Genomic DNA, 14,681 nt, shown 5'->3' on the forward strand with positions numbered 1-14,681 from the left:
GCATTTTCAGGCTCTATGGTCCAGTGAACAGGTTTTTCAAGAAGTTTCGAGCCACCACCAGTCGCAAGGAATGGATTGCTTTTGGTTGAGAAAGTTCATGAGTTATCAAGAATAAACTGCGTGATGATCTAAATTGCAGTAATCCTGCAAAGTTTGTTGCAAGTGCACCATCTCACACTGAGTGCATCTTGATAAATCAAGATTAACACAAAAACTCCCTTGCACCTGAGATTTTTAAATACATATTGATGAACAAAATGCAAACTTCTGATGGTGTCGGTTGGTTTCCTTTTAATTTCAAACTGTACACAAACATGTCTAAGGAGGCTGGGCAGCTAGAGACATTTTAAAGCTAGACCAAACCAAATCATTTGCATGCTCTGATCAGATCCATTGTACATGTACTGTGTTAGAACACAAAGCCCTGAACGAGGCTATTTGTGCACAGTTGCCTTGTGATATACTTACTAGCTACTTCATGTACCAATATCTAGACTATGTGTTCCTTTGTATGGGATACAGTTTGGTTAATCCACTTATTGAATACTGTATAATTTCACAAAAAGGATATTTACTATTTGTATTTTGTGATGCCTTGCAGGGTGTGAAGATTGTGGTCAAAGCCATCTTGGGGATTGCCCAATACATGGACCCTTATTAAAGGTTCGGGATAAGAGTATTCCTACAAGAGCTCGACTTACTTTACCACACTATCTCATGCTCAAGGATCTAGAACTGCACACTGCAAACGAACAAGGTAAGTGAGTGACAGAATATTTTGTGTGAGCTGCAGAATAGAGTTCAAGTCTTTGTAATATCATATCGTGAGCAATATCGGTTGAATGCCTAGACAAATACATGTTTACTGTACAAGCCATTTATTCCATTATTCTATGTGTCGGTATTTGGTTGTATTTTAGGTCCAATTACTCAATTAATAACTTCCTGTACACCGTGAACATAAATGTGTCATTTTAAAAACATACCCAGCCCAAACACTTTACAAAGCAAAAATGTTGAACAAGTATGCACCTAAACCACAAGGAAAAGGGCTGAACAGGTTGTTGATGAACCTGGTAAATACCATGGCTGAAACATTCCTTTTGGGGAAAGAATTGAATAACTTTATGAGAGCTGGCCTCTTGCATATTTTTTACAAAGTTTTATGAACATTTTGGTTTGCCTTTGACAAAACTTTGTATGCTGTCCTCAAATTGTCAAACTCTCTGTCCATTCTATCCTCGGGGGCCATATTCATGACACCTTGCTAAGCCTAGGTGGTTACTAAAAAGGCATATAGTTGTTTACTACACCTAGTTGGTAACTAATTGGTATTCATGAAACATTGCTAACACTAGTTACATACATATATGTAAAGTTAGTGTTGATCCAGGGCAACTCTAAGTCACTGGTTAGCAACTACATGTATCATTTTTTGTTGTGCCAGACTTGGCTCTTTAGGTGGCTTTCCCCCTCCGGTTGCCTTCTTGAACTTTCTCATACTTGACAGGCATTCTCTTGACTCGGATTTTAATTTGGATAATCTAATTTTTAAATCATCCAATGATCTTTCAACCTTGGAAACCTTGCACGGTGTTGGCTGAGAATAGCTGACCATGCATCCTTCTTTTTGTTTGTTAGTGTTTACATGGATTTGCCTAATACACCTGTCACACTATTGTATCTGTTGTCATCACATTCCATACATGCCCACTTCATCCAAAGCACCCAATTCCAGTTACTCAGGTATGCAACTCAATTTTCCTAGTATGTAACTACATGTAGTTAGCAAGGTTCTTAGTAAGGTTTCATGAATTACAATTTAGTTGTCAACTCCATAGTGGACTACTAGACATTTTAGTATCCTAAGGCCTAAGTTGGCTGCTAAGTTAGTAAAGTTTCATGAATATGGCTCCTGTCATACATGTAATTTGGAGATGACATTTACAATGCATGTTTCATCAAAATTACTTTCCCCCTCCCCCCATTCCACCCCAGGAGAGGAAACTTCCGGTAGCACACTTGTAATAAAATTATGTACTGGCAGCTTGGCAAGGGTATTCAGAAACTAGCATATTTGCAAAAAAAATGACAGCCATTCGATAAATCAAAACCATTACCAAAATGTTATAAATTGACTTGTGAAGTGCTCTGGCCTCATGGTTAAGGGCATTGGATTTGTGGTCTGCAGGTTAAGCTGCAGGTTGTGGGTTCAAGTCCAGCCTGGGGTAATGGTGCGTGTGTCGTTGGGCAAGGCACTTTGTCACGCATTGCTCCATCTACATGTAGCAGTAGGTGGGTACCTGCGAAGGTACGGGCCATATGCCCTGATATTGAGCTGCTGCAAAAGTAGTATCATGGTCTGATGAACAGGGGTAATAAATATTGTAAGCGCTTTGACACCTTTGGTATAAGGCGCTATATATTATTTACAGCACAACATTATTATAAAAAGGAACAATTTACTAATAAAAGAATGTTTACTTACGGGCCTAGCTAATAAGGTGTCAGCGAAGGGAGTGCCTTAGTTTGGTTTTCCTGCAGATCAGTTGCATTCACAATTTAGTTGGAAGTTCTCAGCCTTCTCTTTGAAAAATGACAAGTATTCACAAGTTTTTGATTACTTGATTTAAATCATGTTCAGAGGTAATCTATCTAGGCTTGTATATAAGACAACTATGTATAATTATTTGTGCCTGTACATGTAGCTTGCGATCTGGATGCCCTGTGGGCTCAGGGTAAAATGGTGGGGCTATCAGTGAGCATCATCCAGTCATATTTCTGGGGGTTAGGTATTACACCATATACAAATAGATTTTACATACTTGCCACTTGCTTGACATATTTGTCATTCTTTGTTACAGTTGTTGGTGTGTTTGCTCGTAAGCTCATCCAACAACGAACTCAGTTTGGACCATTCATTGCTCCTAGAGTACCAAAACTGGAGACATTACGTCTTGATAATGCACCCATCTACAAGGTAATGTCTTGAATTTGATTTGCATAGAAATGTGTTTGATAATGATTTGACGTATGTACACGTTAGGCCAAACAAAAAAATACCGACCCTATTTTTGAAAGCGATAAAATGTGACCCCACACAATTTGATTGGTTATTGGGATTGGGAAAAAAATATTACGATACCCCGACTTCCGATCAAAAATTGGTCAAAATCGCCGACCGCCGAACAATTTACAGGCAATTATCAGCAATTGATATTTACTTTCTGGCATTATCCGAAAGAAAACATCGTGGTCTAACATCAGTTTGCGTGTACCAGTACTTAAATACGTACGTTGTACAAAGACCGCTTGGGTCCTTCGTCAATAATCGTCATTGCAACGCTGTCCAGAAAGTCTGGTCCATACATCTCATGTTCCTCCGTACGTAGCCCACACGTGTATGCAAGCAGCGCGGTATTGCGTGCCAGGGGAAATTCCCACGGCAATAACTGTGTCCAACAAGCAATTCTGTTGGCTGACCGCGAGTTACACAGCCGCAAAGACTTTTTTCCTAGGGACGCCATGGAAACCGATTTTTGATGACACTTTTGTTTGAAATTGTGGGAGATATCATGGAAGCAAAGTGTCCTAACAATTTGTTTTTTTAATTAAATGCTTTTAGGTTGCTGAAAGCAAGTCTTTGTTGACATCGCGTTAGCCTATAGGAACATTTGTTATTTGTTATTCCACCAATGGCCAAGTGCACTGCAGATCACATTGGATCAGACAGCCGCACGTCTTTTGTGGCTTTCATTCGGCTCTCGTGCACGTGCGTGCACGCAAGACTGCCATTTGCTTTAGACATCGGAGAATGTGAACATTTTCCAAAAACAAAAAGGAGATTTCTTCCAATGAAATCTCAGAATGACATTCACAAAATTCTTTGTGAAAAACCATGGGGAAGTTGATGACGATTTTTCAATTGATATTGCCGCAAGAGGCCAACCTGACGAACCACGGAGAAGCGTAGAGCAAGTCAACACGACAGTGGTTGAACCATGTTCCGTAGCTGCCAACTATTACAAATTTTTTGTAATTATTACAAATTGTTTGTTAAATTACGAAAATAGGAATTGCCACTAAAAAATTAAGAATTTCCCATTTTTTACCTAACGAAAAAAAAAATACTTGTAAAGTATCGTTTTTGCCCAAAACTTGTGGCAAAATATTATGATAGTGGATGGACTGGTGACAAGTCTAATAAGCAATGCGGTCAAGCATCTGATAGACATCAATGCGATGTGCGCAGTGGAGTACTTGAGGACCAGACTAAAAATATTTTTCAATGGTGTGTCATTTGTGTATGTGCAGCTTGTGGATGTGTGGTTGTGTGTACTGTGACTACTTTTCAGTAAAGATCGAGAGCACAATTGGTCGCTTATTGCCAGGATGAGACCAATCAGTGCGAGATTTTAATCATGGAATTTAATAAGAGTATGGTTGGAAGAATTGGTAATCTATTGGTTGAGTTTATCACAATGTCCAGAAAAGATAAATCAGCATGCGTTTGCAAGGTATGTTGGCAAAATATTTCTATTGCATTGATCATTGTGTGTAACTCGAAACTCAACATCGATAGCATGCATCTCAAAATATATGCACACATGTTATTATTGTAATTATTTATTTGACTTCAACAAGGTATTCCCTAACAACAAAACATGGGTTACAACTGAATTAAGGAATTTAATTAAGCAAAAAAAGAAATTCTGTGTCTCAAAGAAACGATGTATTAAGGAGGGATCTGCAAAAGAAGATAAAGAAACAAATTGTACAATGTAAGAAGGTTCAGAAAAACAGAATTGAAAAGGGTTTTCGAGCTAATGACAGTAGGTCAGCTTGGAAAACAATGCAAGACTTAACAATACTAAAAGACCAATGAAAACCATAACAATTGGGACAACGAAAGACTTTGTTGAGTGATTAAATGATTTTTACTGCCAATTTGATGATAAAGATTTCAGACATGAGAATGAAGATTACACTACAGACTAAAGCATGAGAGAACAATGAGACTAAACCTTGTGTAACAGAGCATTTTGACGAAGAGTATTTGCTAGTCTTGCACTGAATAAAGCTGCAGGTCCAGACAGATTATGTAACAGAGTATTGAGAGTTTGCAGACAACAGCTTGCATGTGCTTACACACAATTATTTCAGAATTCGCTTGATCAAGGCATTGTACCAACTTCGTGGAAAACTTCAACAGTAATTCCTGTACCAAAAAGTTGCAAATGTGTTGAGTACAAAGACTTTAGGCCAATATCCTTAACGTGCAATGTTATGAAGTGCCTAGAAAAATTAGTGCTGAAACAGGTCATGAGTCAGGTCGGGAACCATCTTGACCCACTGCAATTTGCCTACCGCAATAACAGAGGTGTAGATGATGAAGTGTTAACTTTTCTCCACGGAACTTATAAACATTTGGATGTAAGTAAGAACCTTGTCAGGGCACTGTTTGTAGACTTTTCAAGTGCATTCAACACCATAATACCACACCTGCTTGCAAACAAATTCATAGAAATGCAAGCTCACCCCCAAATTGTGTTATGGATTCATAACTTTCTGCTAGATAGACCTCAGGTAGTAAGAATGGGAGCCATTAAGTCTGGCACCAAAGTACTTAGCACAGGTGCACCACAGGGGTGCGTTCTATCCCCCGCATTGTTTTCCCTGTACACAAGTGAATGCGTTGGTGAAAATGAAACATGCACTATCATCAAATATGCAGACAATACGGTAGTTGCTGGTTTCCTAACAACGGAGAAAACAAATGACTACATCACAGCTGTGAGGAGATTCACTGAGTGGTGTGATGCTCATCACCTTCAGTTGAATGTATCCAAAACAAAAAAACTGATATTCGACTTTCGAAGGAAAGCAGAACGACCTGAACCGCTCGTTCTGCATGACAAAGAGGTTGAACAGCTGAGAGAATACAAATATCTGGGAAGCACAGTTACTAACACACTTGATTGGGCAAAAAACACAGAAGCTCTTCGCAAAAAAAGGAATCAAAGATTGTACTTTTTGAGAACCCTGAATAATCTTCATGTAGAGAAGACAATTTTGGTCTTGTTCTATCGGGCCCTAATCCAAAGTGTACTGACTTACTCTTTTCAAATGTCGCATGAATTTTGGAGTCCTATGAAATTCAGTGTCTTTTACCGTAAGGCGCTTGTTACATGCACACCACACTAATGTGAATATTGCCCTCAAGAATTTCAACACTCATTCATGTGAGCAAGAAAAGATGGCCGCCAGTGTCACTCCCGTCTGGCTAAAGCAATTTAAGTGAGTCCCGTTTGGAGACCCCAAACCACTTGTAAAAGACAGAAAGAATTCAATCACAAAAATGATATAAATTTCAAGAAAAATATGAACAAAATTTATTAATAGAAAATAATAATTAATTCAATTATATTTACAATTATATATTGTAAATCTAGTCAACCTGGCGAATTTACTTGCAGGCCTCTGTTAAAAGCTTATAGGCCAAAGGTTCAAACAAATTAACCAATCAATGAAATGTACTCGGTAAAGGAATGATCAAGAATTAAACAGAAATGCAAAATAAATGCGTATATAAAATAAACGTCAGATTTAGCCACAAATTGTGCTTAGGAAATCACTCAATCGACCAGTAATGAATGAATTAAACCTACAACCAACAGTCTATTGCTAGCTTAATTCAAGTGCATATATCATTAACTAACTAAACAATAAATAAATAAACAATAAAATATTCCGGAATAATTATGTGCACTTTAACTAAAATGGGCCCACCGCGGTTTTGTTGCACCAGACTAGTCTGTGCCTTCTATGGCGTTCGTCTAGAGTCCGGCGATCCCCTTGCGTCGGCTCTCTCGCTTACTCGTCACAAGCTTGGTAGACGGTTACAGATGAGCAGAGGCCACGTCCGGCGTACTTCACGGCTGATGAGTGTCCATCAGACAGCCTGGACTGCTGTGTGGTGCACTCGGCACCAGACTATGTGGGCTTTATGGACCTGTCTTGTCTCATAAGCTATACTACCGGTAGTTGCTGGCCTCACATTAGCTCCGGCTAAAGTGCCGTCTACAAATAAATAAATGTTACACAATGCAAATAATAACAATGTATCTCCAATTATCATAAACATGTGTATCAAAAGACAAACACTTATTGAAAGCTATCACTCTCATTCGTGGAGCAAATCCTCATAAAATGAATATAGCATCACAAAGTGCCTCAGAATAAATCACATCTTCTCCTTATCGTCATTTTAAGAATTAAGGAGCAAACATTAAATTACAATTACACTGCTAATCTCTAGCAAAACGAATATCTTATCGTGATGAGCACAAAGCAACTTAGTCACCAGACTATTCTTTTGTTCAAGCCAGGTTTCCGACAATACATTTCAAAATAAATGCAAAATTCGTCATAAAAATCCAAATACACCAAAATAATGAAATCAACCATACTTACAAGTCAGATAGGGTCTTGGTCCCTTGGACTTCTGGCCCCTCACGACCGATCCCGGTCTCAAATCAGCGAAAATGTCGCTCAAAATTGCATCGCAATTGCGGACCAACCTCTCGGGTTATTTTCTTTTGCGGGGATTCCTCTTTCTCTTTCCTCACATGACTACGGCACTTATTTACATTACAAATACTTACTAAGACACACACGCAAAAAACCAAAAGTTTCTACGGCTTTATTCATCAACTTATAAATATTCATATACATGGTTCGCTGAATCTTTCAGCGTACAGGCTATATACAATTGTATGCGCACGTAGGTATTGTTCTCTACGTACGCCATTATACACAAACACTGAAAGTGAAAACACAAGAAAAATCAACGAATAGCCATACTTACCTGACCTTGCGCGACAGAAAAGGAAAGGAAAGTAAAAGTAAGAAAAGGAATTACTTGAAAATAAGGGGAAAAAGATGGAATTTGGCATCAACTGTGACAGCCAGCATCTGAATAAACTCAGTTTGTGTTAAGTCAAAGACAAGTCTCTGTCCTTTCCTAAATGCTACAAAGAAGCATTACATGGTGGCAGCGGTAAACTGAAGACTTTTGTGAGTACCAAAGCAACTCAGAAAGTGAATAATAGCGCCATTTTCGTGCCAGTTTCTCATCACGTTGTTGTCGTCATTCAAACACTCTACATTAGTTGTACTGAACTGTTGCTCATTTATTACTATACACGGTAATATACACGCACAATGGCATTTAGTTCAGCAGTTTCAGCTCCCCAAATGGACTGGGAGGCGACAGATATTGTCACAACCTTTGCAAGATTCAAACAGAATTGCGAACTTCCATTCTCAAGTGTACTAAAAACTGCTACTGAGGAAGAAAGAGCAAGTTACCTGTTGCTGTGGGTAGGCGAACAAGGCCTGGACAAATACAATAGTTGGAACTTTGACAATGAGGAGGACAGAAAGAAACCAGACGTGCTTCTGTCCTGCTTCCAGCAGCACTTGGAGCCCAGGTCAAACCACCGCATCTACCGATACAAACTACAGGACATGAGACAGAGTCCCAATGAAACTACAGATGATTTTGTCTCTAAGATGAAAGCCATAGCAGCAAAAGGCAGATACTGTGACGACAAAGAGATGGAAGACCACCTGGTTGATCAACTACATGTAATCTGGGTATCAGCCCACAAGGATGTGCAAAAGGTGCTGATAGGGAGAGATCACTCAATGATGCCATTGATGTTGCACGCAGCCATGAAGCAACTACACATCAACTGCAGTCACTCTCAGACTCAACCCAGACCCCCCACACAGCCAGTGCCACAACAGAAAAGACTATCAACGCATACAAATCGAGACAAACTGGCAAGAAACACTAACAACGATCTTGCTACAACTGTGGCAATAAACATGATCTACTGCCATGGAGCAACTGCCCTGCCTATGGTTCCACATGCCATAAGTGTGGAAAAGCCAACCACTGGAAATCAGTGTGCAAGTCTGGCTGTCCCCCAAATCCAGACCCCGTTCCAAGTCTCCCCGTAGACGAGTGCACTATCTCAAGGAAGATGATTCTGAGGATGAATACCTCACCATAGGCACCATTGAGGTCAGCAGTATTGGCTCCTCTGATGACACCAGAGATGAAGTCTACGCAAAGCTCCACATCAGTGAGAAAGGCAGGTGACCGATTATGCTGCGATGTAAAGTCGACACCGGAGCACAGAGCAACATCTTACCAGTGCACCTCTTCCGCATCATTTACCCTGACAAACTGGACAATGATGGGAACCCAATGCCCGGTTCTCTCGGCAATAGCAATATGGCCCTCACTGCATATGGTGGACCCAAGATTAATCAGCTAGGCACAGTGAAGATTCCCTGCACTTAATATGATGCGAAGCACAACTGCATTTTCTACGTCACTGGTGCAGTTGGTCCAGCGATCCTTGGCCTAAAGGCATGTCAAGCTCTGAACCTGATAACATTGCACTGCGCTGTGGAGACAAAACCTATAGTGGAGATCAACAGACCTGAGCTCAGCAGCAGTCCAGACCAACAACAGCAAACAACGTCACAAGCTGACAAAGGACGACAAGTCCAATTTGCAGATCCACCGGTGGTGCCAACTGAAACCCCGCCAACCAACCGGTCTCCAAAATACATCTCCAACAGTACACCACTACACAAAAGGCCAAAGATCAGCAACAAAGCCGAAATGTTAGAAATGTACCCAGACTGCTTCAACGGCACAGTCGGGTGTTTCAAGGACTTCAAATATCACATCACCCTTGACCCAGAAGCCAAGCCAGTCATCCACCCCCCACGCAGGGTCCCCCTAGAGATCAGAGATAAACTCAAGGGGCAGTTAGATGAGATGGAAACCGTGGTCGTCATTGCGAAAGTTTCCACACCTACAGACTGGGTAAATTCGCTGGTTATCCGAGAAAAAGACAATGTAGACTACACTTATGCCTGGACCCAAAGGACTTGAATCGAGCGATAAAGAAAGATCACTACCCTGTACCTACACTTGAAGAGATCACACCCAAACTCGCCGGTGCTAAGATGTTTAGCAAGCTCGATGCCAGGAACGGCTACTTGAACTTGAAGTTAGACGAGGAGTCCTCATACCTCACCACGTTCAATACCCCATTTGGCCGATATAGGTTTCTACGAATGCCATTTGGTCTGCAAATGAGCCAAGACGTCTTCCAGCAGGGGATCGAAAAAGTCAGGGCAGTTGAGGAGATGCAGCCCCCTGGGAACAGAAAGCAGCTTCGCACATTCCTGGGTCTCCTAAACTACATGGCTCCATTCATCCCCAAACTGGCAGAACACACAGCACCCCTACGGGAACTACTCCGAGATGATGTAGAGTACCAATGGTCTCCATCACACACGAAAGTGTTCAGCTCCATCAAAACCCTGATTGCTTCAGAAACCACACTGGCATATTACGATCAGAAGCAACTGGTTACACTACAGGTGGACGCATCAACCAGACAACTGGGTGCCACCCTGGTTCAGAATGACCGCCCAATAACATTTGCATCGAAAGCTTTGGCACCAGCAGAAACCCGCTATGCCAACATAGAGCGAGAGCTACTAGCAGTGCTGTATGGATGCGAGAAGTTCCATACATACCTCTACGGGAGAAAATTCATCATGGAGCGCGATCATCGCCGGATCCAGCATATCCACAAGAAAAACATGATGCAGGCCCCACCGAGACTACAGCGAATCCTCTTGTGTCTACAAGCATATACTTGAGATACGCTACAACCAGGCAAGGAGATGGTTGTTGCTGATGCCCTCTCATGTCTTTCCCCCTTGGAGAAGCACGAAATCCCAGAGATGTGAGTTCGCATACACAACATCGTGAGTAACACCAACAAATTTGGAGCAAGTGCAGAAGGAAACAGCAACAGACCTGACCCTTCAACTACTCAAGCAGCAGATTCCAGATGGCTTGCCTGACAGCATCAAGAAAATTCATCGCTCCATCCGAGCATACTGGTCAGTCAGAGACGACGTAGCAGTAGAAGACGGCATAGTTCTTGTCGGAAGTAGAATGGTAATTCCCAGCACACTGCGACACAACATCCTGCAACAGATCCACAGTGGCCACCAGGGCATGGAGAAGTGCAAACTATGCGCGATATGTAGCGTCTACTGGCCAGGAATTTACAAAGATATGGAGAACATTGTAACAGCTTGCCAGCCATGCCAGAAGTACCAGCGATCATAACAGCGTGAGCCCATGATGGTAATAGAAGTACCACCGCGTCCTTGGCACACCCTTGGAGCAGACCTCTTCTTCCATGACAAGACCTGGTACTTAATCAGTGCAGCTTACTATTCCAAATTCCCCTTCATTCGCAAACTAGAGAACCTAACAGCCAGCAAAGTCCCCAGAGTGTTGCGAGTTCTGTTTGTAGAACAAGGTGTTCCAGATGTCATCATTTGCAACAATGGAACCCAATTCACCTCTTTGCAATTCCGAGACTTCGCACAGCAGTATGGTTTTCGGATCCAGATATCGTCACCCCACTACCCAAGAGGCCACTGTTTCATTGAACGACACATCCAGACTGTGAAGAGAATCCTGTCCAAGTGTCGCGAATCAGGAGACGACCCAAACCTAGCCCTCCTGTGTCTTCGCACAACCAAAGGCTTGATTTTATAAACCAAAAGTAAAATAGAAAGTGAAATCAAAGCAAACCAACAAACCAAATTAATACACCACAATTAAAGGAATCAAAACAACTTAAAGTGGACTCTAGAAAAAAAACACCCAAAAACATTTGGACTCTTAATTTTGAAATCAAGTAATTCAAGAGAAAGGACAATTAATCTAAATTCATAACCATTGATTGAATTGTTTGAACTGTAATCAACATCTTTAAATTTGTGTGTGTTGTATTAATCTTTAAAGAGGAGGGAATGTTACATGCACATCACACTAATGTGAATAGCCCCCTTAAGAATTTCAACACTCATTCATGTGAGCAAGAAAAGATGGCCGCCAGCATATGAATAATCTCAGTTCGTGTTAGGTCAAAGACAAGTCTCTGTCCTTTCCTAAATGCTACAAAGAAGCATTACAGCGCTCGTGGCTACCGAACGCGTAGCAACCCGGATTACTGGGACGGGAAGGAAAAAACAGTGTGAGTGGCAAAGCCACAGGGGCCTTTACCATCTCGTGGAAAACGCTAATGTTTTTCTGTACATTTATGTACCGATTTGGTAGAAAAATTACATAGTGCATTACATGTTGTCAATATTGACCAATGAAAATGTGGAATTACTCACATAATGTTTGGATGATGTGACGTCACACGTACTCACGAAGACAATTAGCAAAGGCAAGATGGTGACTTCCGCGGCGATAGTATCAATGAAGATTTTGTCCAGAAAGGCTCAGATTCTGAGCAAATCTCGCCAAATTTCGGGAAAATTTTCAGCTCAACATGCTGGGCAGTCAAAGGAGTGTTGGAAGGTAAAGATTATCTCGTAAACCTGCCCACAGGTTTCGGCAAAAGCGTTGTTTTTTTCCAAACCGCATATGTCACAACTGAATTCGGCAGTACCGATAGCTTGAAATATCCAGTTTTAGGCTCATGACGTGGGGACTCGCCAGTACAGCTGGAATGAGGTCCCTGACTTAGCAGAATTCAGTTTTAGGGCCAATACTTTCCATTTTTATTCAACTTACATGTAAACACTCCTCAAAGACTGGAGATATATCGTTTATACAGCAAAGGATATATATACTCAAAATGATAATGCAATCCAGCCGATTAGATAAAAAGAGGTATTTTCGGTGCAACTCCAACTGTGCATTTGTCAGGTCAACTGAATTGTGTCCTAAACCAACAGGAGGAATAATGGCTCATGATAGATATCCAGGAAACCAATGCAATTAAAGGCACTAGACTTTAATACCTTTGGCAAAAAGGAGTACTGCTTAACTTTTTTTGTCCTAAAAAAAGTGTTCTTTAAATGGAGGTGATGGGGTGGAGGTAGGCTAGACTTTAGTCAAGTCCCACGCTCTTACCCGGACACGCGACGCACCCTTGATACTGGCACATAAAAAGAGTAGCACAAGCAGCGAACCCGCAAGGTCCTTTACCATTTCGTGGAGAATGCTTATGTTTTTCTTCACATTTATCTACCGATTTGTTAGAGAAATTTTCATGCATAATGCATTACCCTTTGTGAATATTGACCAATAAAAATGTAGAATTACTAACAGCTGTTTAGACGATGTGATGTCACTCACACTCTAAAGAAATCAGAGCAAAGCAAGATGGCTGGCAGCCAATTGTGTGATGCCATTTGTCCAAGAAAAGCCTTTACCCATCCACAAACACACACACACAATCATGTGTTCATAGTCGATCGTGGACGTCCTATTGCCCCTCTTTTGTTTGTACTCTTAACTTTTTAGGAAAACTCCCATAGGTTTTGTACACGACCCCAATTGCGGACGTATGCTGAGAATCGTGGAGGATATTGTTCTCTTTCGTTCTCTGGTATTTTTCGTCCACGGTTTAAAAAGCTGAACATGTACAGACATGATTATGGTGTTAATCGAGGAAACACATGCAACATCATCGATGAATCGAGGACAGAAACCGAATCGAGGACTCCTCGGTTGGAAAATGTGTACAAAACCAATGAGAGCTGTTGCGTAAAAGTTAGGGTACAAACAAAGAAAAAGGGAAGAGGAACAAAAGAAAAACCTTAATTTACACCATAAACAAACGTGTCTGTGTGCGTGTGTGTAAAGCTACAGGTGAAGTTCCAATTCACAAAAGGACATTGCACTTAGTGACCTAGAAAATTCTTGATCACTCTCTCATGGACTAAGCACACAAACCTACATGTACTACAGAGGACCGTTTTGAACAAAAGACCTAACGACCGAGGACTGAAAGGATCTGTTGTTCTCCCTTTGTGTGTCAGTCCTCGGGGGTTATGTAGAACACGTACACACATCTGTATAAACACCGGCAATTGTGGACCCCCCATTATTCTAATCCTCATTCCTTTGTATGTACTCTAACTTTTTAGCAACAGCTCTCATTGGTATTGTACACGATTTTCAATCGTGGACGTTCGGTCAATTGTGGACATATTGTTTGTGCTTTGACCCTTTTGTCCTAGGTCCAAGATTGCCAGTGTTTACACACGCATAGCCTACCACCTGGTAATGCATATTCATGAAAAAGTTTGCCAACTCAGCAATTGATTGGCTGCTCATGATCAGCTTAGGATCATGTGTTGACACAAAATTTGCAATGGGGCAATTCCAAGGTTACTCACGTTACGTTTTTGATATACTTTTGAGTTTCCTTGGGCCGTAATTACCATACTGAAAAGGTTTAATAACTGTTATCCCCATGTTAGATAGAGTAGACCTAGACCTGCCTAAGCACCAAAGATGACATCCAGAAAAATGTCTTACATGTATATATGAAACAAGACGCACAAAATCGGTTACTCACGTTACATTTTCGGACATAATAATAATAATAATAATAATAGTGGATATTTATAAAGCGCACGTATCCACCAGGACTGGTGCTCAAGGCACTACATCATTATTACCCCTGCTCATTGGGCACATGAAACATTCCAAATACCATCTCAGCTCCCTGGGGAGTGTACAGCTCGATGCAGCCTGTTAGGCG

At 41.2% G+C, this 14,681-nt stretch overlaps 1 pseudogene; it reads left to right on the forward strand.

The window, feature by feature from the left end:
- The window catches only part of LOC119728042, a 75,618-nt pseudogene that overhangs the window by 21,005 nt on the left and 39,932 nt on the right, over positions 1 to 14,681 (forward strand).

This window comes from Patiria miniata, unplaced genomic scaffold, assembly GCF_015706575.1.
Source record: "Patiria miniata isolate m_02_andy unplaced genomic scaffold, ASM1570657v1 HiC_scaffold_20, whole genome shotgun sequence".
Lineage (NCBI taxonomy): Eukaryota > Metazoa > Echinodermata > Asteroidea > Valvatida > Asterinidae > Patiria > Patiria miniata.